Genomic DNA, 24,793 nt, shown 5'->3' with positions numbered 1-24,793 from the left:
CTACTTGTCTGTAGCTACTGCACTTTTTGCTGTTTGTGTTTGCCTTTTTTGTGCCTGGGTACTGTGATAGGGCCCAACCTGTGTATAAGGATCAGCTTCCTCCTGCTTAGAGATGACAGCAGCTCCGTAAAAGCCCCAAGCTCTGTAAGATTTGCCTCCACATTCTAGCTACTCCACCTCCTCTTGCAGGTGCTCTGTTTTTCCACAGAGTCTTTTGTAGAAATACTGAAGTGTGAGCCCAGGCTGGCCTCTCCCATTCAACCCCTTTATAGGTTGCAAGCTTGTTGGGTTAGGGTGGTGGATATTGGGAATGCAACTTTAGTGGCATGTCCTACTTCAGGAATCTGTTGGTCAATAGCTCAATATTGGGAATGTGGCCTGTACTCCAAAGCTTAATCCCTCAGCCAGTGCTGGATACTTAAATTTCGTTTCTCCCCAACTAGGTGAACAATAGGTTCAAATCGAGTGGGGTCCCCAGTCTGTTCTGCAGAAGTTCTTACAGCTGGTGAGACCATGGTCTCAGGGAGGAAGACTGAGAGAGTCCTGCCCTGGGGCTGACTGTGCCCCCCCAGAAAGTGGCTAAGCAGATCCAACAATATGCTCACCGGGACCCATGCTTTAAATATCCATGCTCCAGGCCACTCCCTCTCCCCCTAATGGAATCTAGCCCAGCAGTGTAGGATATGCAGCACCCAGGCAAGCTGACTGTGAAGCTCGCCTCTAACTAATGCCCATGAGCTGCTGTACTGGTGTTGAATACAGAGAGTGGAATTTGCCTCAGGTTGACCTGGTGTGAGGAGCTTTTCCTTAGCATACCACTCTAGCAAGGGTTGTTAGGTCCTGAACCAATGCTTTCCACAGCTGGCCACTGGATGTGCCTGTCCTGGGCCTCCCTGGTAGGAACCTGGTGCAGACCACTGGGAGACACAGTCCGTGACTGGCCCTCAGCAACCTTCTTGGAGGTACAATCAATCAAGAGTTTGTGGCTGCCTCTGCTGGGCCCAGATGCACATGGAAATACCAAGCTGCACGTCTAGGCTGGCTTTTACCCACCCTGGGCCTGGGGGAAGGTCCGCTTAAAAGAACAAGAGTCTTTTTCCTTTTTCCTGAGTCCCACCTTCTGTAGCCTCTGTGTGCTGGCCGCTTATTGGGCTCAGCCACTGACAAAACCTCTAGTAGAATCTAGAGCCACAGCAGTTGAGGGATTAAGAAGGGTGGTGTGTGTGGCTCTGCCCCTTGTCCCCAGGTGTCAGTATGTTGTCCCTTTTTTCGCTGACCTTAGTAATGTGTGTCCCCAGGAATCCTGTGGGTTTGGCCTCTGAGACCCAGAGTTGTGGTCTGATCACACTTCAGAGAATTTCTCCTGAGTCTCGCGTCAGGTAAAATGATCAGTCTTAGACTCAGGAACGTGTGGGGGAAAGCTCTGGCCTCAACTCCACAAAACTGAGTCACTGATGTACCCCTTACTTCCTGGCTTCAGAGAATGACCCAGTCGCCATGGCTGGAGCAGGAGAAACTCCCAAGGGTGGAGCAGTTGCTTTTCCCCAAGCTGATGCCACTCAGAGGGGACTTCTCAACCCAAGAAAGATGGCGACTGTAGTATTGGAGAATGACTCAGCACAGGGGTTCTCGTGGCTGTTCCCCATAGTGTCTCTCCCTAGGCCTCCAGCTTTACACTCCCCTCATGCAAGTCTAGTCCTCTTAGTTCTTCCTCCACCGGAGTCCTGTGTAAGTGGCTATGAACAAGATTTTTTGCACAAACTCTTTAAGACAGAGCCTGCATCTCTGAGATCTCCATCTCTTATTTGCAAATAGAAACCTGGCTCTTTTCACCTCCAAATGATGTGAGGGTGCTTCTTCTAGGCTCTGGTGGTCTAGGCTGGGGCTCTGGGCCTGGGGCTGAGATCCCACACCTCTCAGGACAACCCTCCCCGCATTGAAAGTCCCTCTAGAACCTTAGCTGCCACTTGCTTCTGGGAGCGGGGCAGTCCTCTCTGCATCTCTACCCTTTCTACCAGTTTGGATGTGGCTTTTTTCTTTGATCCTTAGTTATAGACTCCTCTTAGTTTAGTCCCAAGTTGGTTTTTCAAGATGATTGTTCTTAAATTAAGTTGTAATCCAGTTTGGTCCTGGGAGGTGGCAGTTGTAATGTCTACCTACTCCATCGCCATCTTGGAATCCCGGTAATCCTATTCTTAATTTTTTGAGGAATTACCAGACTTTCTTCCATGATGGCTGTACCAGTTTATATTCCTACCAGCAGTAAATGAGAGTTCCTTTTTCTCCACAGCCTCTCCAACATTTTTTATTACCTGTCTTATTGATAACAACCAATCTTACAGGTGTAAAGTGGTATATCATTATAGTTTTGATTTGCATTTCTCAAATAGCTAGTGAAGATGAGCATCTTTTTATATATTTATTTGTTGTTTGTATGTCTTTATGAGAGAAGTGTCTGTTCAGGTCCTCTCTCCATTTTTTAAAAGTATTGTTTGCTTGTTTGTTGCTGAGCCTTCTGGATTATTTATATATTTTGGGTACTAACCTCTTATCAGAGCTATTATTTGTGAATGACATCTCCCATTTGGTTGGCTGCTTTTTTGTTCTGTTATTGGTTTCTTTTGCTGTGCAGAAGCTTTTTATTTTGATATAGTCCCATTCATTTTTTATTGCCCTTACTATCTTTGTCTTTGGTGTCAAATTCATAAAATGTTTTCTACTGCCAAAGCGCATAAGTTTAGCACCTATGTTTTATTCTGTGTTATTTATTGTTCCAGTTCTTATATTTAGGTTGTTTTACTTTCTTTTTTTGTGTGTGTGATTGAGATAGAGAGAGACAGAGAGAGTGATAGATAAGGACAGACAGACAGGAAGGGAGAGAGATAAGAAGCATCGATTCTTCGTTGCAGCACCTTAGTTGTTCATTGATTGCTTTCTCATATGTGCCTTGACCGGGGGGCTACAGCAGACCGAGTGACCCTTTGCTCAAGCCACCAACCTTGAGCTCAAGATGGTGAGCCTTGCTGAACCCAGATGAGCCCGCTCTCAAGCTGGTGACCTCAAGGTCTTGAACCTGGGTCCTCAGCGTCCCAGTCTGATGCTCTATCCACTGCACCACCACCCAGTCAGGCTAGGTTCTTTTACTTTCAATAATTACAGTTGTTTGTATTTTTTGTAGTAGTAATTTGTTGGATTATAACTTTATGTATATCTTTGCTCTGCTCTTTTGTTAAGAGAGAAGCTTATGCAAAGAGGAAGGATGGTTAGCATATCATCTTCCTCACTCAACCGAGTGTCTCTTCCTATATTTGATGTTAGTCAATTATAGTATTTTTTTAGTGTTTATTTTCATATTAGAGATATTCTTATATGTCTATTACTTTTTGGCATCACATTCGACTGATATCTCTTGATTTTCAGCCGCTAGGCAGTCAGTGACATTGCCTATCACCCATTTTCGTTTATTGCTCTTCTCTACTTCCTCCGCTCTTGCATTGTCACACATTATAAAATTTATATTTGGCATATCACTTTCATAATTTTTTTAAGCCTAGTGTTGCAGTGAAATGAATTCAGTTTTCTTTTCTTTTTTTTTTTTTTTGGCCTTTGCATGAAATCCTTGGCCTAAGCTTTATTTGCTTATATATTTTAAGTATTCTGAATATTGGCTGATTAATTGTATTGGGAATCATTTTGAAGAAATATAGAGGCAGATTAATGCATTTACCTCTGATCAGTGAATTTATTTTTCTTTTCCCCCAGTTACCCCCAAAAGAGTTGTTACTTATTTTCAAAGTCCGAGTTTAGTAAGTCCACTCTTACTAGGATATGCCTGGTTATTGACCATTCAGGATAGGTTTCCTTGTCACCTGGCATGCTCTGTGTGTCCTTTCATTATATAGGACAGGTCTTTCATATATTTAGTAAAATATTTTTGGATAATGTCTTGAAATATTTGTTCATTTACCTAGTTTGTTCTTATATTTAAATATTTTAATTGTGCCTGTCAAATATCATTTGCCATTCTATTATTTTTTTCTCCCTAGCCCTTCACAAGCCTTACTTTAGTTCAGTTTCATTTACTTGGCCTTCTACAGTGTGTTCATAAAGTTATGGTGCACTTTTGACCGGTCACAGGAAAGCAACAAAAGACGATAGAAATGTGAAATCTGCACCAAAAAAAAGGAAAATTCTCCCAGTTTCATACCTATTCAGTGCAGTTCGATGTGGGCTCACACACAGATATTTTAGGGCTCCTTAGGTTGCTATCCCGTATAGCCTCTACAGACTTGTCACTTGACTGATGGCCTACCAGAACGGGGTTTCTCCACCAAACTGCCGGTTTCCTTCAACTGCTTATCCCACCGAGTAATGTTATTCCTATGTGGTGGCACTTTGTTATAAACGCACCGATATTCACGTTGCACTTTGGTCATGGATTTGAATTTAGCAAGCCACAGAACACACTGAACTTTCCTCTGTACCGTCCACATCTCGACTGGCATGGCTGTGGGCTGCTCCGCTGTATATACGGTGTTACTCATCATCTGCACATGCAGCCCATGCTGCCACATCATCCTACAGAAACTAGGAGGGTTTTCCTTTGATTTGGTGCAGATTTCACATTTCTATCGTCTTCTGTTGCTTTCCTGTGACCAGTCAAAAGTGCACCATGACTTTATGGACACACTGTATTTGCTACCCACCAGCCCTTAGTTTTCTGCAATATCTTTTCTGTCTTGTGCTCATTTGAAAGTCATCTTAATTTCTGTGAGTTCTTTTACCTAAGTTTTTTTCTGATTTTTTTCCAGGTCATGTTTTTTATCTATCTCCTCTGGATTCTTACCATTTCTATTTTGAATTCTTACGTTTGTATTTTGTGGTCTTTTCCCCTCCCCCTTTGTTTTCATAGAAATGGTTGCCTTTTAAAGTTTTAACATTTTATGGCAAAATATTTGGTCACAGCTTTATCTGTCCAATGGCAATTTTCCGGGGGGTATTCTTGGTCTCTTTTACATTTTTTTCATAGAGTATTTTTTAGATTGCTTTTACAATTCCTTTTTAAAAACTCATTGTTGAGTGAGTTGGGTTTCCCAAGCGAGCTTTTTGTGAAAGTTATGAGGAAGCTTCCAGTGTCTCTTTCCAGACTGCACATTCCAGTGTCTCCCTCCACATCTGCGGGATCAGAGATAGGGCTGTTTCCTACCAATATGGCTCATCCATGAGTTTTCTTTTACCAGCTCTGAGATTTTTTTCTCCAGCTCTGAGATTTTTTGAACAGTCTCATCTTTTCTGATTTTTTTTTTAAATTTTATTTATTCATTTTTTAGAGAGGAGAGAGAGAAAGGGAGAGAGAGAGACAGAGAGAGAAGGTGGGGAGGAGCTGGAAGCATCAACTCCCATATGTGCCTTGACCAGGCAAGCCCAGGGTTTCGAACCAGCAACCTCAGCATTTCCAGGTCGACACTTTATCCACTGCGCCACCACAGGTCAGGCCTCTTCTGATTTTTTGAACCTATGTCGATAGGTTCAAACCTGGAGGTCTTCTGCTACTTCCTTTCTTCTGCCATGGGATATAGCTTGTGTTCTTCAGGATGTGATCTTCATGTTCCAGAATGTTTTTGTTTGTGGTGCATGGGATCTTCCAACCCTAAATCCTTTCGTTTCTCCGTGTCTTTCTTCTTTGCTTTCCCCTATGCAATTTCTGCCCAATCTTTGTTGCCTCTTAGTTTTTACAGGTTAGTTTGTACTTTATGGACTGTCTCTGTCTCCTAGTTGCATAGAAAATGGAGTTTGAAAGTTCCATACAACTTTTTTCATTGTTCTTTTGTGTTTGTTTGATATCCGGAGGAGAAGGAAAAAGTTGTATTTGTTATTTTGGATAAGAAAAGTAGTTTCACAAAGGTTAAATAATTTAATTATTGTCACTCAGCAACAGGCAGAGTAAGGATTCAAAACTAAGTTTAAAAACTTATGCTCACTATGCCATGGCGTCTCTTCAGGACTGAATTATAGTCACAGAAGCGTAGTTGTATAGTAAAAGGAATCTTGTTGCTTTCATTGGATATTCCTTATAGAGGTAGATACATCTAAATAACAAGTGATGCTTTTGGAAAATTTTTGCACCTTCATTTAGTGGATTATTAAGAACTTCATGATCTTCTACAGCTTCAACTTTCTTCCTTCCTTCCCTCACTACCTCTCCTCTTTCCTTTCTTCTTCTTCTATTTTTTCCTTCCTTCTTTGATCTAAAAAGGAGACTATAGGTAGATAAGGCTTTGTTTTATCTACTGTCTTTCTTGCAACTGTTCTGAACGTGATGATGTTTTTATGTCATGTACCATTTTTTTTTCTATTTTTCCTTAACTTTTTCTTTTTAGAACTTGACTCATTAAGAAATGTGTTCAAATATTTAAAATCAGAGACTGCTGCTGTTGACTGGCAGGATCCTTAGCCCTGCACATTTCTGTGCCCTTCTTGAATACATTATTGGTGGATTTGTTTGTGAATGTTTCTGAGAGTGTAAAGGTTACTCTCACACATATGTTTACTCTGTAAAGATAAGGTTCTGGTAAAAATAGATCGGAAGTGTGCCATGTTCTTCATTTGGCAAAGAACAGTTTAGTTTTCAGAAATTATTGATGGTTGCTTCTCTGTATAAAAAATAAGGCTAATTGTATGATCAAACTTAGTTGTCTGTACGTATGTGTTCTGTACACAATTCTGACTTGTATGTTTTTTTTGTTTGTTTATTTTTAGCTGTGTAGATTTGTGGGAGACTCAGCTCAGGGTGGAGAATAGATAGGAAAGATGATGTTATTTTCTAATGATAATTTCCATTGACTTTGTTTTTTCTGAAGAAGACAATGGTGAGTCTTGGGGGTTTTCTGTGTGTTTTTGTATGTGTCTGTTTTGGGTTGGATGAAGGAAAGGACACATTTTTTTTTGAAGCATTCATAATTTAGTTAAAAATTTTGTTTATGCTTAATTTATAATACCAGTGACATATCAGCGTATTTTGGTAGGGAAGAGGGAGGCATTTGATAATTTTATTTCCTGTATATCAGGAATTATTTTCCATTGCAGCTTGTAAATAACATTTGCTGATTAAAATGAAGGCTTTTCAAAAATTGATGTGTAATATGGTGAACATGTCATCTTTTGAAATCTGTTTCTTTGTGTATCCATTACTCTTTGTGTCCTTTAATTTCCATTTGTATGAAATATCTTTTCCATCCCTTTATTTTCAGTCTGTATCTTTTGTTCTAAGGTGGGTTGCTTGTAGATAGCATGCATATGGGTGTTGCTTTTTTATCCATTCAGCTACCCTGTGTCTTTTGATTGTAGCAGTTAGGCCATTTGCATTTAAAGTAATTATTGATAGCTACATATTTATTGACATTTTAGTTTTTTAACCATGTTTCCTTTCTTTCTTCCTCCGTCCCTCCGTCCCTTCCTCCCTCCCTCCCTCCCTTCCTTCCTTCCATCCATCCTTCCCTCCCTTCCTCCTTCTTTCCTTCTTTTCTTCCTTCCTTCCTTCTTCCCTTCCTTCCTTCCTTCCTTCTTCTTTTTCAACTTAAAGCAGGCCCTTTAACATTTCTTGTAAAACTGCTGTGGTGGTAACAGTTTCCTTTAGCTTTTTCTTGTCTGGGAAGATCTTTATTTCTTTTTCAATTTTATAATATATCCTTATTGGGTAGTCTTGGTTGTAGATCTCTTCATCACTTTGAATGTTTCATGCCAATCCCTTCTGGCTTAAAATGTTTCTGTTGAGAAATCAGGTGACAGTCTTATGGGAGCTCCTTTGAAGGTAACTGTCTTTCTTTTGTGTCTTTTAAGATTCTTTCTTTGCCTTTAACCTTTTTCATTTTAATTATGGTGTGTCTTGGTGTGGGCCTCTTTGGGTCCATCCTGTTTGGGACTCTGTGTGCTTTTTAGACTTGTATGTCTTTTTCCTTCACCAGGTTAGGGAAGTTTTGGTCATTATTTCTTTAAATAGGTTCTCAATCCCTTGCTCACTCTCTTCTCCTTCTTGTACCAGTATGATACAAATGTTTTTATACTTCATGTTGATCCAAAGATCCCTTAAACTATCCCCATTCTTTTAAATTTTTTCCTTCATTTCCTTCCTCCCTTCCTTCCTTCCTTCCTTCCTTCCTTCCTTCCTTCCTTCCTTCCTTCCTTCCTTCCTTCCTCTCTTTCTCTCTCTCTCTTTCTTTCTTTCTTTCTTTCTTTCTTTCTTTCTTTCTTTCTTTCTTTCTTTCTTTCTTCTGTTTTTGTTGCTCTGATTGGGTGTTATTTTCTACCTTGTTTTTCAAGTCACTGATTTGATGCTCTGCTTCATCCAACCTACTTTCCATTCCCCCTAGTGTATTATTTTATTTTTTAAAGCAAATGCAATTTTTAAGACTTTATTCATTTTAGAGAGAAGGGGGGGGGAGAAAGAGAGAGAGAGGAGGAGGAGAGGGAGAGAAGGAAGCATCAACTCCCATATGTGCCTTGGCCAGGCAAGCCCAGGATTTTGAACGGGCAACCTCAATGTTCCAGGTCGATGCTTTACCCACTGTGCCACCAAAGATCAGGTCCTTCTGGTGTATTCTTGATGTCAGATATTGCATTCTTCATTTATGAGTAATTCTTTTTTATTATTTCTATATATTTATTCATGCTGTTATAATTCTTACTAGTTTCCTTGAGCATCCTTATGTCCATGACTTTGAACTCTATATCTGATAAGTTGCTGTCCTCCATTTCATTTATCTGTTTTTTTGGAGAGTTATCCTGTTCTTTCATTTGGGGCCTGTTTCTTTTTCTTCCCATTTAAAAAAATTTTTTAATTTATTCATTTTAGAGAGCAGAGGGAGAGACAGAGAGAGAGAAGGGGGGAGGAGCTGGAAGCATCAACTCCCATATGTGCCTTGACCAGGCAAGCCCAGGGTTTCGAACTGGCAACCTCAGCATTTCCAGGTTGATGCTTTATCCACTGCGCCACCACAGGTCAAGCTTTCTTCCCATTTTGACTGCTGCTTTTTATTTGTTTCTGTGTATTAGATAAATTTGCTATAACTCCCAGTCCTTGTGGGGTGGACTTGCAGTAGCTGTCCTGTGGGATTCAGTGGCACAGTCTCTTTGATTACCTGAGCTGGATGCTCCAGGAATGTCCCTTGTATGGGTTATGTGGACCTCATGTTATAATTGAATCTTGGCTGCTATTAGTCCATTTTTGCATGGGATTGACCACCAGGCTGGCTGACTGAGGCTAAATTCTGACAATAGTATGCAAACTGCTGTGCTGGTGCCCACCACATTAAGTAGAATTCATCTCAGCTGGATTTGGTGCCCACCAAGCCCTCCCTTTGAATATGCTGCATGTGATGCTTATTGGATCCTGTTCTGATGTTGTCTGAATCTGGCTTCTGGATGTGTTTGGTCTGGGTCTTGTGGGAGCAACTGTGGTGCCAGCCAATGTCAAGTGCTGTCTGTACCTGGCTTTTGGCAACCGGTTAGGACCTACAAGCAACCCATGATTTGTGGCTGCCTCTGCTGGGCTTGGATGTGCACAGGGAGGACCAAGCTGTGCACCAAAGCTGACTTTTACCAGCACTGGTCCTGGGGGCAGGTCAGCGAAAGTCCCAAGGCACCTTGAGATCCACTTCCAGTTGCGTCTGCTTGCTGGCTGCTTTTTAGGCTCAGACACTGAAACGGCCTCTGGTGGAGTCAGGAAGATGGGGCTACTGGATCTCCCATGAGGGGAAGGTGCCAGTCAGACTTAAGGGAAGGTGGTGAGTGTGGCTCTCACCAAAGAGCCACTGGACTCTGTCCTGGATTCAGTGGCAGAGCCACTAGCAGTTGGGCAGGTGGGGTCTCTAGAACCTAGAGCAGGGGTCCCCAAATGTTTTACACAGGGGGTCAGTTCACTGTCCCTCAGACCATTGGAGGGCCGGAATATAAAAAAAACTATGAACAAATCCCTATGCACACTGCACATATCTTATTTTAAAGTAAAAAAACAAAATGGGAACAAATACAATACTTAAAATAAAGAACAAGTAAATTTAAATCAAGAAACTGACCAGTATTTCAATGGGAACTATGGGCCTGCTTTTGGCTAATGTGCTCCTTTCATTGACCACCAATGAAAGAGGTGCCCCTTCTGGAAGTGCAGCGGGGGCCAGATAAATGGCCTCAGGGGGCCGCATGTGGCCCGCGGGCCGTAGTTTGGGGTCCTCTGGCCTAGAGGATGGGTCTGGTGGAAGCCAGGAGGGTGGTTCTGTTGAATCTTTCATGAGGGGGAAGCATCAGTTAGGTTCACAGAAAGTGGGGTGAATGGCCTCTGCCTCAAAGCCAGAAAACTGAGTCACTGACACTATCTTAGTCTGTCCAGACCACTACACCCTGGTCAAGGCAATGGACTTCTCAGCAGGTCCTAATCTCTGCTATGTGTGGTGAGAAGGAGTCTAGGGGATGGGACAGTTCCTTTTCCCAGGCTGATGCCACAGGGAAGGGAGTGATCTACTCTACCCAAGAAAGATGGTGTCTACAGTATTGGAGAACGATTCAACACAGGGGTCCCCAGAGCCACAAATCCCAGACTCCCCTCACTTGTCTGTAGTCTGCTTTGCCCTCCCTCCACAAGATCCTGGGTGAGTGACGGAGAATGAAAATTTTGTGCATTAGCCTTTTTAAAGGGTGCCTACATCTCTAGCTGTCTTTCTCTGATGGACAGAAACTCCACTGCTTTTCACAGCTGGATGTTATTTGGGCACCTCTTCTGGCTCTGGTGCTCTGGTCTGGGGAGCTCAGTTTGGGGTTTAGGCCCCATGCTTGTCAGGGGAAAATTCTGCCACACTCCCACCCCCTGTAGCTGAGATATCCCTTCAAAACCTCAGTTGCCCTCCATAGGAGCTGGGCCAGCCCTTTTGTTTCCCCGTCCTATTAGTCATGATGCGGCTTCTTCTGAGTCCTTAGTTATAAGACTCCTCTTCAGTGAGTCTTCACTTGGTTATCCAGGATGATTTTTTTTTTTTTTTTGTATTTTTTCTGAAGCTGGAAACGGGGAGAGACAGACAGACTCCCGCATGCGCCCGACCGGGATCCACCCGGCACGCCCACCAGGGGCAACGCTCTGCCCACCAGGGGGCGATGCTCTGCCCCTCCGGGGCGTCGCTCCGCCGCAACCAGAGCCACTCTAGCGCCTGGGGCAGAGGCCAAGGAGCCATCCCCAGCGCCCGGGCCATCTTTGCTCCAATGGAGCCTCGCTGCGGGAGGGGAAGAGAGAGAGAGGAAGGAGGGGGGGGGGTGGAGAAGCAAATGGATGCTTCTCCTATGTGCCCTGGCCGGGAATTGAACCCGGGTCCCCCGCACGCCAGGCCGATGCTCTACTGCTGAGCCAACCGGCCAGGGCTCAGGATGATTATTTTTAAATTTAGTTGTAATTCCAGTTTGGTCCTAGGAGGAGGTGAGTGTAGCCTCCACCTACTCCACCGCCATCTTGGATGTCCATCTGTGTTTTTTTTTCATATGTAAAGGTAAAAAATTTGCATAAAAACATAAACTATAAACGGCCAGAAAAATACAGTAACGGAATGTAATGCTGATATTCTTTCTTTTAAAATAATAAAATGGAGAGTGACGTCACGGAAATGGCGCCGTGAGCAGCGCGTCCGACAGCTCTCCCCTAAATCACAACAAATTTATCAACTAGAAACAGAAAAATTTATCCTCGGAGCATTCCGGAGTTCCACACAAACTGATAGCGAAAGGACTGTTATCACTTGAATCTGAGAGACAAGGGTGTGGAGGAATTTACCGCAGGGACGTTCATTCAAGCCGCGAGGAAGTGCGCCTGTGGTGAGTCAACCCACACTTGGGAGCTGCGAGCCGCCGCCGCGAGCAGCCGCGCACGCGCCTGGTCCGGTTGGGACCAGCGGCCCGCACACTGCGAGTGAGAGTCGCCAGTCACCGGTGCCCAGAGCACCCCATTCGCGCGCGTGCCTTGGGCATTCCACGCGCCCAGAGCGCCCTACTGGCCCGCACACCCAGGGTGCTCCATTATCCTGAGCCTGGTGCAATCCAGCCGCCAGCGGCAGGGCCAGCGGGTGAGGCTTGGGAGATTCTCTCCGTGGGCGGGGCACCTCACCCAGCCATTCAAGCTAACAATCAAGCGTTGGGGGAGGGGCGCGCGCAGGCAGCCTAAAATACCTTCGGAAGCACAGCTGCGACCCAATCACTGAAACTAGCTTAACCCATGAAATCTGCGCACCCTCGGTTCTAATTGATAAGATCTCTCTCAGTTTAGCGATCCAAGACAAGAGGCGTGATATTTTTTAGTGCCTCTCGCTAAAGGGGCGGGGGCAACTTCTGATTGATAGAGCCTCCATATTCAGGGATAAACGCTAACAAGAAGGACTTGGCAGATAATAAGATCTATACTACACTAGTTGCAAGCAGAGACTAGTGCCTCTTCTTCCCTGCAAAAACAGGCTACAAAGTGTGGAAAGCCTGGGTTGAGAGGTCCAACTAAATGATAGGCGCTGAACAGTCACCTTGACAACAATTGACTCCCACCCCCGCCTGATTAAACTGGAGGCCCTGACTGTCAGAGCCTTTCCCAAAGCCTTGCACTGAGTGGGGATAGAGTGGGGATTTCCCAGCTCTTTGAGCCTCTTACTCCCCAGGCAGAAGCAGTTGCAGCCTTATAGCTGGATCACCAGGCTGCTAATTCAGAAAGGGGGGACTAGGAGAGAGACTCCAGGAAAGCAAACTCTCTCATCGTTGGACCCTGCAAACGCCAACAAGCCTTGACTACCAACAAGACTAAAGCCAATTATATGACATTGCCATAGAATCCCATCAACTGCAATCCCTACCTAAGTGTGACACAGGGGCAGAGCCTGGGTTACAGAGTCACCGACCAGGAAGAGGGAGAGAAAAGAAAAAGGAAGAAGTTAACCTCTCAAAATCAAGAAAAATCCACAGACTTTACAACTTGATCCACTAATTTTTTTTTTGTTGTTGTTTGTTTCTTCTATCTTATTGCCTTTATTTCCTCCACCTCGGTCCTTCTATTCTCTGCCCATCTTATGCTTCCCCTTTCTTGAACTACACTACCCATGAGTGTTGCACTTTATTTCTCTTCTTCATCCTCACCCTCCTTTAAGGTTATACTCCAAAACACTTAACTCTCACTCTCTCCTCTTTTGTTTTTTTTTTTGTCTTGCTTTATTTTGTTTTTTTCTCTTCCTATTTTATTTCTTCCTTCGTTTTTCTCTTTTTCTTATTTTTTCCTTTCTATTCATTTTTTCTTTTCTCATTTTACTTTCCTCCCATATAATCCTCAATCACGAACAAATTAGTTAATTTGGGACTCAAGGCTTTTTTTTGGCTTTATTTCTCTTTTTTGCTTTTGTTTTTATTTTTTTTCTTGTTTATTTATTTTTGTGGCATTTTGGGTCCTCCCAACCCAAGGTCTCCATTGTATTTAATCTTCGCTCCACTTAATACAACAGATTTTTACTTATTATTTTTATTTTTTTTCTTCTTTATTATTCTTTTTTGTTCCTTTTTTCTGGTTCCCTCTTATCCCTCTCATTATTTCTCTTAGTTGACCATCACTTACAAGCAAATCATCTTATGCTTGTCTAAGATTTTCTTCCTTTTTTTTTTTTTTTTTGCGTTTAGTAGGTCCCTACTCCCTTTTTTTGCCCCTTGAACTCTTCACCCCAAATCAGGCCCTCCATTATAGGCACAATATTTCCCTGAGGAGGGAAGAGGAGGGAAAGAGAAGAAAGAAAGAAAGGGGGAAATAATAAATTATTACTGTTTTTTTTTGTGGGGTGTTTTACCTTTTTTTTTTTTTACTTTTTACTCATTATTAATTCTAATTAGTGCTATCAACAAGACCACCCTCAGATGCCGATAAGAAAGAGGAAATCGAATATTATGGATACAAAAGAAAGAGAGGTAACACAAATAGATGTGGAAAAATCTATGGAGAAAAGACTTAACATATTGGAAGCCTTGGAGCTAAATGACAGAGAATTTAAAATAGAAATCTTAAAAATACTCAGAGATATACAAGAAAACACAGAAAGGCAATATAGGGAGATCAGAAAACAACTCAATGAACACAAAGAATATATTACCAAGGAAATTGAAACTATAAAAACAAATCAAACAGAAATGAAAAACTCAATTCACAAGCTGAAAAACGAGGTAACATGCTTAGCTAACAGAACAGCCCAGATTGAAGATAGGATTAGTGAAATAGAAGACAAACAACTTGAGGCACAACAGAGAGAAGAAGAAAGAGACTCAAAAATAATAAAAAACGAGAAAGCCCTACAGGAATTGTCTGACTCCATCAGAAAGAATAACATAAGAATAATAGGTATATCAGAGGGAAAAGAGAAAGAAAATGGAATGGAGAATATACTCAAACAAATAATAGATGAGAACTTCCCAAGCCTGTGGAAAGAACTAAAGCCTCAAATTCAAGAAGCAAACAGAACACCGAGTTTTCTTAACCCCAACAAACCCACTCCAAGGCACATCATAATAAAGATGACACAAACCAATGACAAAGAACAAATTCTCAAGGCAGCCAGGGAAAAGAAGAGTACAACATAATAAGGAAGGCCTATTAGATTATCATCAGATTTCTCAGCAGAAACTCTACAAGCTAGAAGATAGTGGACCCCAATATTTAAAGCCCTGAAAGAGAGGAACTTTCAGCCAAGAATACTATACCCATCAAAGCTATCCTTCAAGTATGAAGGAGATATAAAAACATTCACAAATACAGAAAAGATGAGAGAATTTATCAACAGAAAGCCCCCACTCCAGGAAATACTAAAGGGGGTTTTCCAACCAGATTCAAAGAACAAAAGAAAACAACACCACAAGTAACAGCTCCACCAAGAACACAATAAAACCAAACTTAAACTGTGACAACAAAGGAAAAAAAGGGGGGCGAGGATGGAGATTAACAGTAGCAAAGGACGATGAAGTGCAGAAATACTTATAAGATAGGGTACTACAATGAATATGGTAGGTACCCTTTTCATTACTTAATGGTAACCACCCTTGAAAAAACCACCACAAAAACACTGGACTTAAAAAAGGTAGCAACAGAGGAAAGAAGTATGGAACACAAACAAACAAAAACAAATGATAGAAAAACAAAAGAGAAGAATCAAACTAGATACAAAACTAACAGAAAGCAATTTATAAAATGGCAGTAGGGAACCCACAAGTGTCAATAATTACACTAAATGTAAATGGATTAAACTTACCAATAAAAAGACACAGAGTAGCAGAATGGATTAAAAAAGAAAATCCAACTATATGCTGCCTACAGGAAACACATCTAAGCAACAAGGATAAAAACAAATTCAAAGTGAAAGGCTGGAAAACAATACTCCAAGCAAACAACACCCAAAAAAAGGCAGGTGTAGCAATTCTCATATCTAATAATGCTGACTACAAGACAGAAAAAGTACTCAGAGACAAAAATGGTCATTTCATAATGATTAAGGGGAAGTTGAATCAAGAAGACATAACAATCCTTAATATATATGCACCAAACCAAGGAGCACCAAAATATATAAGACAGCTACTTATTGACCTTAAAACAAAAACTAACAAAAATACAATCATACTTGGAGACCTCAATACACCGCTGACGGCTCTAGATCGGTCATCCAAACAGAGAATCAACAAAGACATAGTGGCCTTAAACAAAATACTAGAGCACCTGGATATGATAGACATCTACAGGACACTTCATCCCAAAGCGACAGAGTATACATTTTTCTCTAGTGTACATGGAACATTCTCAAGAATTGACCATATGTTGGGCCACAAAGACAATATCAGCAAATTTAGAAAAATTGAAATTGTACCAAGCATATTTTCTGATCATAAAGCCTTGAAACTAGAATTCAACTGCAAAAAAGAGGGGGGAAAACCCACAAAAATGTGGAAACTAAACAACATACTTCTAAAAAATGAATGGGTCAAAGAAGAAATAAGCGCAGAGATCAAAAAATATATACAGACAAATGAAAATGAAAATACGACATATCAGAATCTCTGGGATGCAGCAAAAGCAGTAATAAGAGGAAAGCTCATATCACTTCAGGCGTATATGAACAAACAAGAGAGAGCCGAAGTAAACCACTTAACTTCACACCTTAAGGAACTAGAAAAAGAAGAACAAAGACGACCCAAAACCAGCCAAAGAAAGGAGATAATAAAAATCAGAGCAGAAATAAATGAAATAGAGAACAGAAAAACTATAGAAAAAATCAATAAAACAAGGAGCTGGTTCTTTGAAAAGATCAACAAAATTGACAAACCCTTGGCAAGACTCACCAAGGAAAAAAGGCACAGGACTCAAATAAATAAAATCCAAAATGAAAGAGGAGAGATCACCACAGACATCATAGATATACAAAGAATTATTGTAGAATACTATGAAAAATTATATGCCACCAAATACAACAATCTAGAAGAAATGGATAAATTCCTAGAACAATACAACCTTCCTAGACTGAGTCATGAAGAAGCAGAAAGCCTAAACAGACCAATCAGCAGGGAGGAAATAGAAAAAACTATTAAAAACCTCCCCAAAAATAAAAGTCCAGGCCCAGACGGTTATACTAATGAATTCTATCAAACATTCAAAGAAGACTTGGTTCCTATTCTACTCAAAGTCTTCCAAAAAATTGAAGAAGAAGCAATACTTCCAAACACATTCTATGAGGCCAACATAACCCTCATACCAAAACCTGGCAAGGATGGCACAAAGAAAGAAAACTACAGACCAATATCTCTAATGAATACAGATGCTAAAATACTAAACAAAATACTGGCAAACCGAATACAACAACATATTAAAAAAATAATACATCATGATCAAGTGGGATTCATCCCAGAATCTCAAGGATGTTTCAACATACGCAAAACGGTTAACGTAATACACCATATCAACAAAACAAAGAACAAAATCCACATGATCTTATCAATAGATGCAGAAAAGGCTTTTGATAAAATACAACACAATTTTATGTTTAAGACTCTCAACAAAATGGGTATAGAAGGAAAATATCTCAACATGATAAAGGCCATATATGATAAACCATCAGCCAACATCCTATTAAACGGCATAAAACTGAGGACTTTCTACCTTAAATCAGGAACAAGACAGGGTTGTCCACTCTCTCCACTCTTATTTAACGTGGTGCTAGAAGTTCTGGCCAGAGCAATCAGACAAGACAAAGAAATAAAAGGCATCCATATCAGAAAAGAAGAAGTAAAGGTATCACTTTTTGCTGATGATATGATCCTATACATCGAAAACCCGAAGGACTCCACAAAAAGATTATTAGAAACAATAAACCAATACAGTAAGGTCGCAGGATACAAAATTAACATACAAAAGTCCATAGCCTTTCTATATGCCAACAATGAAATATTAGAAAACGAACTCAAAAAAATAATCCCCTTCACGATTGCAACAAAAAAAATAAAATACCTAGGAATAAACATAACAAAGAACGTAAAGGACCTATATAATGAAAATTACAAAGCATTGTTAAGGGAAATCGAAAAAGATACAATGAGATGGAAAAATATTCCTTGTTCTTGGATAGGACGAATAAATATAATCAAAATGGCCATATTACCCAAAGCAATATACAAATTTAATGCAATTCCCATCAAAATCCCTATGAGATTTTTTAAAGAAATGGAACAAAAAATCATCAGATTTATATGGAACTATAAAAAACCCCGAATAGCCAAAACAATCCTAAGGAAAAAGAATGAAGCTGGGGGCATTACAATACCTGACTTTAAACTATATTATAGGGCCACGATAATCAAAACAGCATGGTATTGGCAGAAAAATAGACACTCAGACCAATGGAACAGAATAGAAAGCCCAGAAATAAAACCACATATATATGGTCAAATAATCTTTGATAAAGGGGCCAACAACACACAATGGAGAAAAGAAAGCCTCTTCAACAAATGGTGTTGGGAAAACTGGAAAGCCACATGCAAAAGAATGAAACTCGACTACAGCCTGTCCCCGTGTACTAAAATTAATTCAAAATGGATCAAAGACCTAAATATAAGACCTGAAACAATAAAGTACATAGAAGAAGACATAGGTACTAAAATCATGGACCTGGGTTTTAAAGAACATTTTATGAACTTGACTCCAATGGCAAGAGAAGTGAAGGCAAAGATAAATGAATGGGACTACATCAGAATTAAAAGTTTTTGCTCAGCAAGAGAAACTGATATCAAAATAAACAGACAGCCAACTAAATGGGAAATGATATTTACAAACGACAGCTCAGATAAGGGCCTAATATCCAAAATTTACAAAGAACTCATAAAACTCAACAACAAACAAACAAACAATCCAATAAAAAAATGGGAAGAGGACATGAACAGACACTTCTCCCAGGAAGAGATACAAATGGCCAACAGATATATGAAAAGATGCTCAGCTTCATTAGTTATTAGAGAAATGCAAATCAAAACTACAATGAGATACCACCTCACTCCTGTTAGATTAGCTATTATCAACAAGACGGGTAATAGCAAATGTTGGAGAGGCTGTGGAGAAAAAGGAACCCTCATTCACTGTTGGTGGGACTGTAAATAAAGTAGTACAACCATTATGGAGGAAAGTATGGTGGTTCCTCAAAAAACTGCAAATAGAACTACCTTATGACCCAGCAATCTCTCTACTGGGTATATACCCCAAAACCTCAGAAACATTGATACGTGAAGACACATGTAGCCCCATGTTCATTGCAGCACTGTTCACAGTGGCCAAGACATGGAAACAACCAAAAAGCCCTTCAATAGAAGACTGGATAAAGAAGATGTGGCACATATACACTATGGAATACTACTCAGCCATAAGAAATGATGACATCAGATCATTTACAGCAAAATGGTGGGATCTTGATAACATTATAAGGAGTGAAATAAGTAAATCAGAAAAAAACAAGAACTACATGATTCCATACATTGGTGGAACATAAAAATGAGTCTAAGAGACATGGACAAGAGTGTGGTGGTTACCAAGGGTGGGGGGAGGGAGGACATGGGAGGGAGGGAGGGAGAGAGTTAGGGGGAGGGGGAGGGGCACAGAGAACTAGATAGAGGGTGGCGGAAGACAATCTGACTTTGGGCGAGGGGTTTGCAACATAATTTAATGACAAAATAACCTAGACATGTTTTCTTTGAATATATGTACCCTGATTTATTAATGTCATCCCATTACCATTAATAAAAATTTATTATAAAAAAATAATAAAATTTTTCTTTTATTATTAAGATGGTAATAAAAGATTATGAAAACACTTTCAAAATAAAAATAAATAATTTAAAAGGAAATAAAAATCACTCAATTCTATTTTCTAGAGTTAGAGATTTGTTAATATGGTATTTTAACTTTTTAATATTTTAGTTAAATATACATAATAAAATTTACCATTTTAACCATTTTTGATTGTAGAGTTCCATGACATTAAGTACATTTATAGTGTTTGTCAACTAATCACACTATCCATCTCCAGAACTTTTTCTTCTTTTCAAACTGAAACTTTGTTATATTAAACATTAGGTCCCCATTTTTTCCTCCCCTGCCCTGATAGAAACCACCATTCTACTTTGTTCCTATGAATTTAACTACTTTAGGTACTTCATATGATTGGAATCTATGGTATTTTCCTTTTGTGTCTGGCTTATTTTACTTGGCATGATGTTTTTAAGATTCATCCATCAAAGTTGTACCAAATGTCAGAATTCCTTTCTTTTTAAAGGTTGAATAAAATCCCATATTATGTGTGTATACCTCATTTTGTTTATCTGTTGATGATCAGCTGAAGGACACTTGGGATGTTTCCACCTTTTGGTTACTACGACTAATGCCTCCATGAACATTGGTGTACACATATCTGTTCACATGTACACATATACTCAGAAGTAGAATTAATTGAGTATATGGTAATTCTCTGTTCAATTTCCTTGAGGAATTGCCATGTTGTCTCTCACAGCTGCTGTACCATTCTTCATTTCCATCTGCAATGCATAAGTGTTTATATTTCTCCATGTCCTTGCCAACTCTTATTTTCTGTCTTTTATTTTTCTCCCCATCCTCTCCCCTTCTCCTTTTTTCTTTCCTTTCTTTTTGGTAATAGTCAATCTAATGGGTGTGAAGTGGTATCTCATTGTGGTTATGATTTGCATTTTCCTAATGATTTGTGATGTTGAACATCTTCTCTTGTGCTTATTGGTTATTTGTATATCTTCTTTGTAGAAATATCTATTTAAGTCCTTTTCCTATAATTTATTCAGTTTGTTTGATTTTTTGTTTTTGGGTTGTAGGTTCTTTATATTTTTTGAATATCAATATGTTATCCTGTATGTTATCTGAAATGTTTTCTCTAATACTGTGCATCAGCTTTTCACTCTCTTGATAATGTCCTTTGATGTACAAATTTTAAATTTTGATGAAGTCCAATTTATTATTATTTTTGTCATCTGTGTTTTGGGTGTCACATTTAACAAATGACTGTTGAATTCAATGTCATGAGACTTCTCCCTATGTTTTTTCTTTTAAGAGTTTTATAGTTTTAGCTACATTTAAGTTTAATTTATTTTGAGTTAATTTTTATATATGGTATTAAAGAAAGATTCAATTTTATCCTTTTGCATATGGATATTTAGTTTTCTCAGTCCATTTTTGGAAAAGATTGTTCTTTGCCCATTGGATGGTCTGAGCAAAAATCATTGAAATTTTGATAGGGCTTGCACTGAATCCATGGAATTACTGTATAGTATTGATATCTTAACAATATTAAATCTTCTTAAAAATACTGTCTTCTAACTTATGAACATTGGATGTCTTTTTATTTATTGATATCTTTAATTTCAGCAGTGTTTTTTGTCTTTAGCATATAAATATTTCATGCACTTAAGTTTATTTCTAAATATTTTATTCCTTTGGTGCTATTTTAAGTGGAATTGTTTTCTTAATTTCTTTTCCATATTGTTCATTTTTAGTGTATAGGTATTTTTGAGTTGAGTTTTTTTATTCTGCAACTTTACTGTATTTGTGTGGAATCTTTAGGATTTTCTCACATATGGGGTTATGCCATTTGTGAATAAAGATAATTTTAATTCTTTTTCAATTTGGATGCCTTTTATTTCTTTTTCATGCCAAATTGCTCTGGCTAGGACTTTTAGTACTATATTGAATGAAAGTGGTGAAAGTTGTCCTGTTCCCAATATTAGAGGAAAAGCTTTCAGTCTTTCACCATTGAATATGATATTAGCTTTGAGTTTTTCACAAATGGCCTTTATAATGTTGTGGTGTTTTTCTCTATTTCTAATTTGTTGAGTGTTTTTATCATGAATGGGTGTTGACTTTTATCAAGTGATTTTTTTTCTACGTTAGTTGAGATGACCATGTGCTTTTTAAATTTTTTTATCATTTGTTAATGTGTTGTATTACACTGATTGAGTTTTATATGTCAAATTACCCTTGTATTCAAGCTATAAATTATATTTCACCATGTTGTATAATCCTGTTAATATGCTGTTGAATTTGTTTTCCTAGTATCTTGTTAAGAATTTTTGTATTAATGTTCATATGGGATTATTGGTCTGTAGTTTTATTTTCTGTAGTTTTATTTTCTTATAGTGTCTTTGTATAGCTTTGGTATTAGAGTAATTCTGGATTCATAGAATGAGTTAGGGAGGGTTCTCTCATCTTTAATATTTTCAAATAGTTGATCTTTTTGAAGAACCCACTCTTGGTTTAATTGATTTTCTCTTATATTTCTCTAGTCTTTATTTCATTTATCTCCAATCATTTTTGTGTCTCTTATAAAGTTTTTGACTTAATGGAGCCATTCCTACTCTTTTTTTATTAGTATTTGCATGGAATATTTATTTCCATCTTTTCAACCTATTTTTATTCCTAGATCCAAAGTGAGTCTTTTGTAGATGGAATAGAGTTGGACTTTCTTACAAAATCCAAACTCTACCAACCTTTGTCTGTTGATTGGTGTGTTTAATTTACTTATGATGGGGGGACTTATTTTTTGCTATTTTGTTTTATTTGTTTTCTATTTGTCTTATAGCATTTTTGTTCATTATTTCCTCCATTACAGTTTTGTTAGTTGATTTTTTTTGGTAGTGACATGTTTTAACTCCTTTCTCGTTTACTTTGGAGTATATTTTAGAAACTTTTTTTTTAATTGGTCCTTTGAGGATTAGATATATTATCCTAAAGTTATAACAATCTATTTTAAATAGCAATTTAACTTCAATTGCATGTATGTATATTCCACTTCTTTGTATCTCTGCTCCCCACTTCATGTTCTTGATACTGCTAATTATACATACTTTTGTATATTGTGTACTCATTAACATAGATTTATAATTATTTTTATGCATTTGTCTTTAAAGTTCTATAGGAAAATAAAAAGTGGGGTTGCAAAACAAAATTACAATATTACTTGTTTTAATATTTGACCTTTAATGGAAAACTTTGTACTTTTCTATGGCTTTGAGCTGTCTAGTATCCTTTTTTTTCAGCTTGATGCACTTCCATTAGCATTTCTTGTAGGGCAGATCTAGTGATAGTGAATTACATTAGCTGTTGTTTACCTAGGAATGAGTATCTTAAATTTTCCTAAGACAATTTAGGCAGTTATAGAATTCTCAGTTGGCATTTCTTCACCCCTTTTGGCATTTTATTTTATTTTATTTATTTTGACAGAGACAGAGAGTCAGAGAGAGGGATAGATAGGGTCCCATTTTGGCATTTTAAATTTATTGTTGCATTTGGCTTGCTAGGTTTCTGCTGAGAAAGCCACTGATAATATTATTGAGGATCTGTTGTATGTGATAGGTTGCTTTTCTCATACTGCCCTCACAGTTCTTTGTCTTTCTGCAGTTTGAATGTAATGTGTTCCAGTCTATTTGTATTTATCCTATTTGGAGTTGTGGGTCTATGTCTTTTCTCAAACTTGGGAAATTTTTGGCTATTATATTTTTAAAAGGTGACAGATTTATGCGATCTGAAGAGCAACTAGAGTATTGGCTATTATTTCTTTAAATCTCTGCCCTTCTCCTTTTTCTGGGATTCCCTTAATGAGTAATAAATGTTCTACTAGTTGGTCTGACATAAGTTCTTTATGCTCTGTTCACTTTTCTTAAATTTTTTTCCTTTTGCTTCTCAAAATCAAGAATTTCAAATCACAGGTCTTCAAGTTCTCTGATTCTTTCTTCTGCCTGTTGGAGTCTGTTATTAAACCCCTTTGGTGAAATTTTCAATTCAGTTATTGTGTTTGTCAGTTTCAGGACTTCTTTTTGGTTCTACTTCACAATTTCTGTTTCTTTGTTGATATTCTCATTTTGTTGACATATAGTTTTTCTGATTCCCTGTACGTGTTTATGTTTTTCTTTAGCTCTTTGAGCATATTTAAAGTACTTAATGTTAAATATTTTTGTCTGGTATATTTGATACCAACATATCTTTAGGAACAGTTTGTGCCACTTTATTTTCTTCCTTTGAATGAGCCATGGTTTTCTGCTACCCATTTTGTGGAGATATAATTGACATACAGTACATAGAATGCCTACTGTTTTTGGCTGCCTGTGCTTTCTGTAAAAAATTATGCATTTTAAAAAAGGCATAGCTACTTTATCCTGTATTTTCAGAATGACTACTTACTAGGGAATATCTTCACTGATTAGTTGGATGTGTTTTGAGCTTTGTTTTGAACCAGCTAGGAAAGCCTAATGTCTTCTCAGGCCTTTTCTGAATATGTCTTGCCTGTGCTTTGTGTGTGCTTTTTGACTTTCCCATATATACATGGCTGCTTTTAAATGCCTTAATTTCCTAAGTGTCTCACCTTGGCTTTTTCTCCTGGCCTTACATGTTCTGTTGTATTATTCTTTTGTAATCTCTTGCCAAAATTTTTGTGGGTCTTGTAGTCAGTCCCCTTGTGGCTTTTACTGAAGTTTCCTCTTTCCTGGGGTTTTCTCTAGCCTTAGTTCCAAAATCTGTTGCTTTTTTGCTATTTCAGCTCTGAGTTAGGTGACACAGAGACCAATCCCTTAGAGACCAAGTCCCAGAAAAGTTAGAACTTTGCACATTAGGTCTGCTTTGCTTTCTCTGTTTTAAGGGAGGGAACTGGGAACCGGGCTGCTACCTCTTCCAGATAAAGGTCACAGCATGTTGGGAAGAGGTTGGGGCAAGTGTTTGCCATGAAATTTCCTACTGTTTTGAATGTGGCTTTTTGATTGGGACTTTGCTTGACAGCTGTAAAGTTAATGTACCTAGTCTGAATTATTTTTTTAATATTTCTGTGGATGAATGAGGGCCTGGAGTCTCTTAGTCTGCTGTCTTGCTGACATCACTTTTCCAGGTAATATTCTTTTTTGCCTAATTAATACATCAGTGGCTTAACTCAAAGGGCTAAAAACATTTAAAGTTTAACTTATTGAACTGTTTTGGAAAATGCAACATGAAATTGTCATTTTATTACAGCAAAATTTATTATCTTGAAATTTTTATTGTGCTGATTTAGCTGCAACATTTTTTTTTCACAAAAAGGGAACGTGATCTTAGAAATGGTATGAATTTTTGTTTGATTTTGGAGCAAACAGATGGAATGAACGTAAATCAGGAGTGTTCTCTCACTGCTGTAGGGTGTACACTTTTTAGTTTTTACGTAGAGTGCTATGATTTAGA

At 38.7% G+C, this 24,793-nt stretch overlaps 1 protein-coding gene across 6 annotated transcripts in view; it reads left to right on the top strand.

Annotated features, from left to right (window-relative positions):
- The window catches only part of LDLRAD4 (low density lipoprotein receptor class A domain containing 4), a 597,062-nt gene that overhangs the window by 191,734 nt on the left and 380,535 nt on the right, over positions 1-24,793 (top strand). The window lies entirely within an intron of this gene.

This window comes from Saccopteryx bilineata, chromosome 11 (assembly GCF_036850765.1).
Source record: "Saccopteryx bilineata isolate mSacBil1 chromosome 11, mSacBil1_pri_phased_curated, whole genome shotgun sequence".
NCBI lineage: Eukaryota > Metazoa > Chordata > Mammalia > Chiroptera > Emballonuridae > Saccopteryx > Saccopteryx bilineata.
The sequence above is the reverse complement of the archived record's forward strand: the minus strand, read 5'-3'. Positions and strand labels throughout refer to the sequence as shown.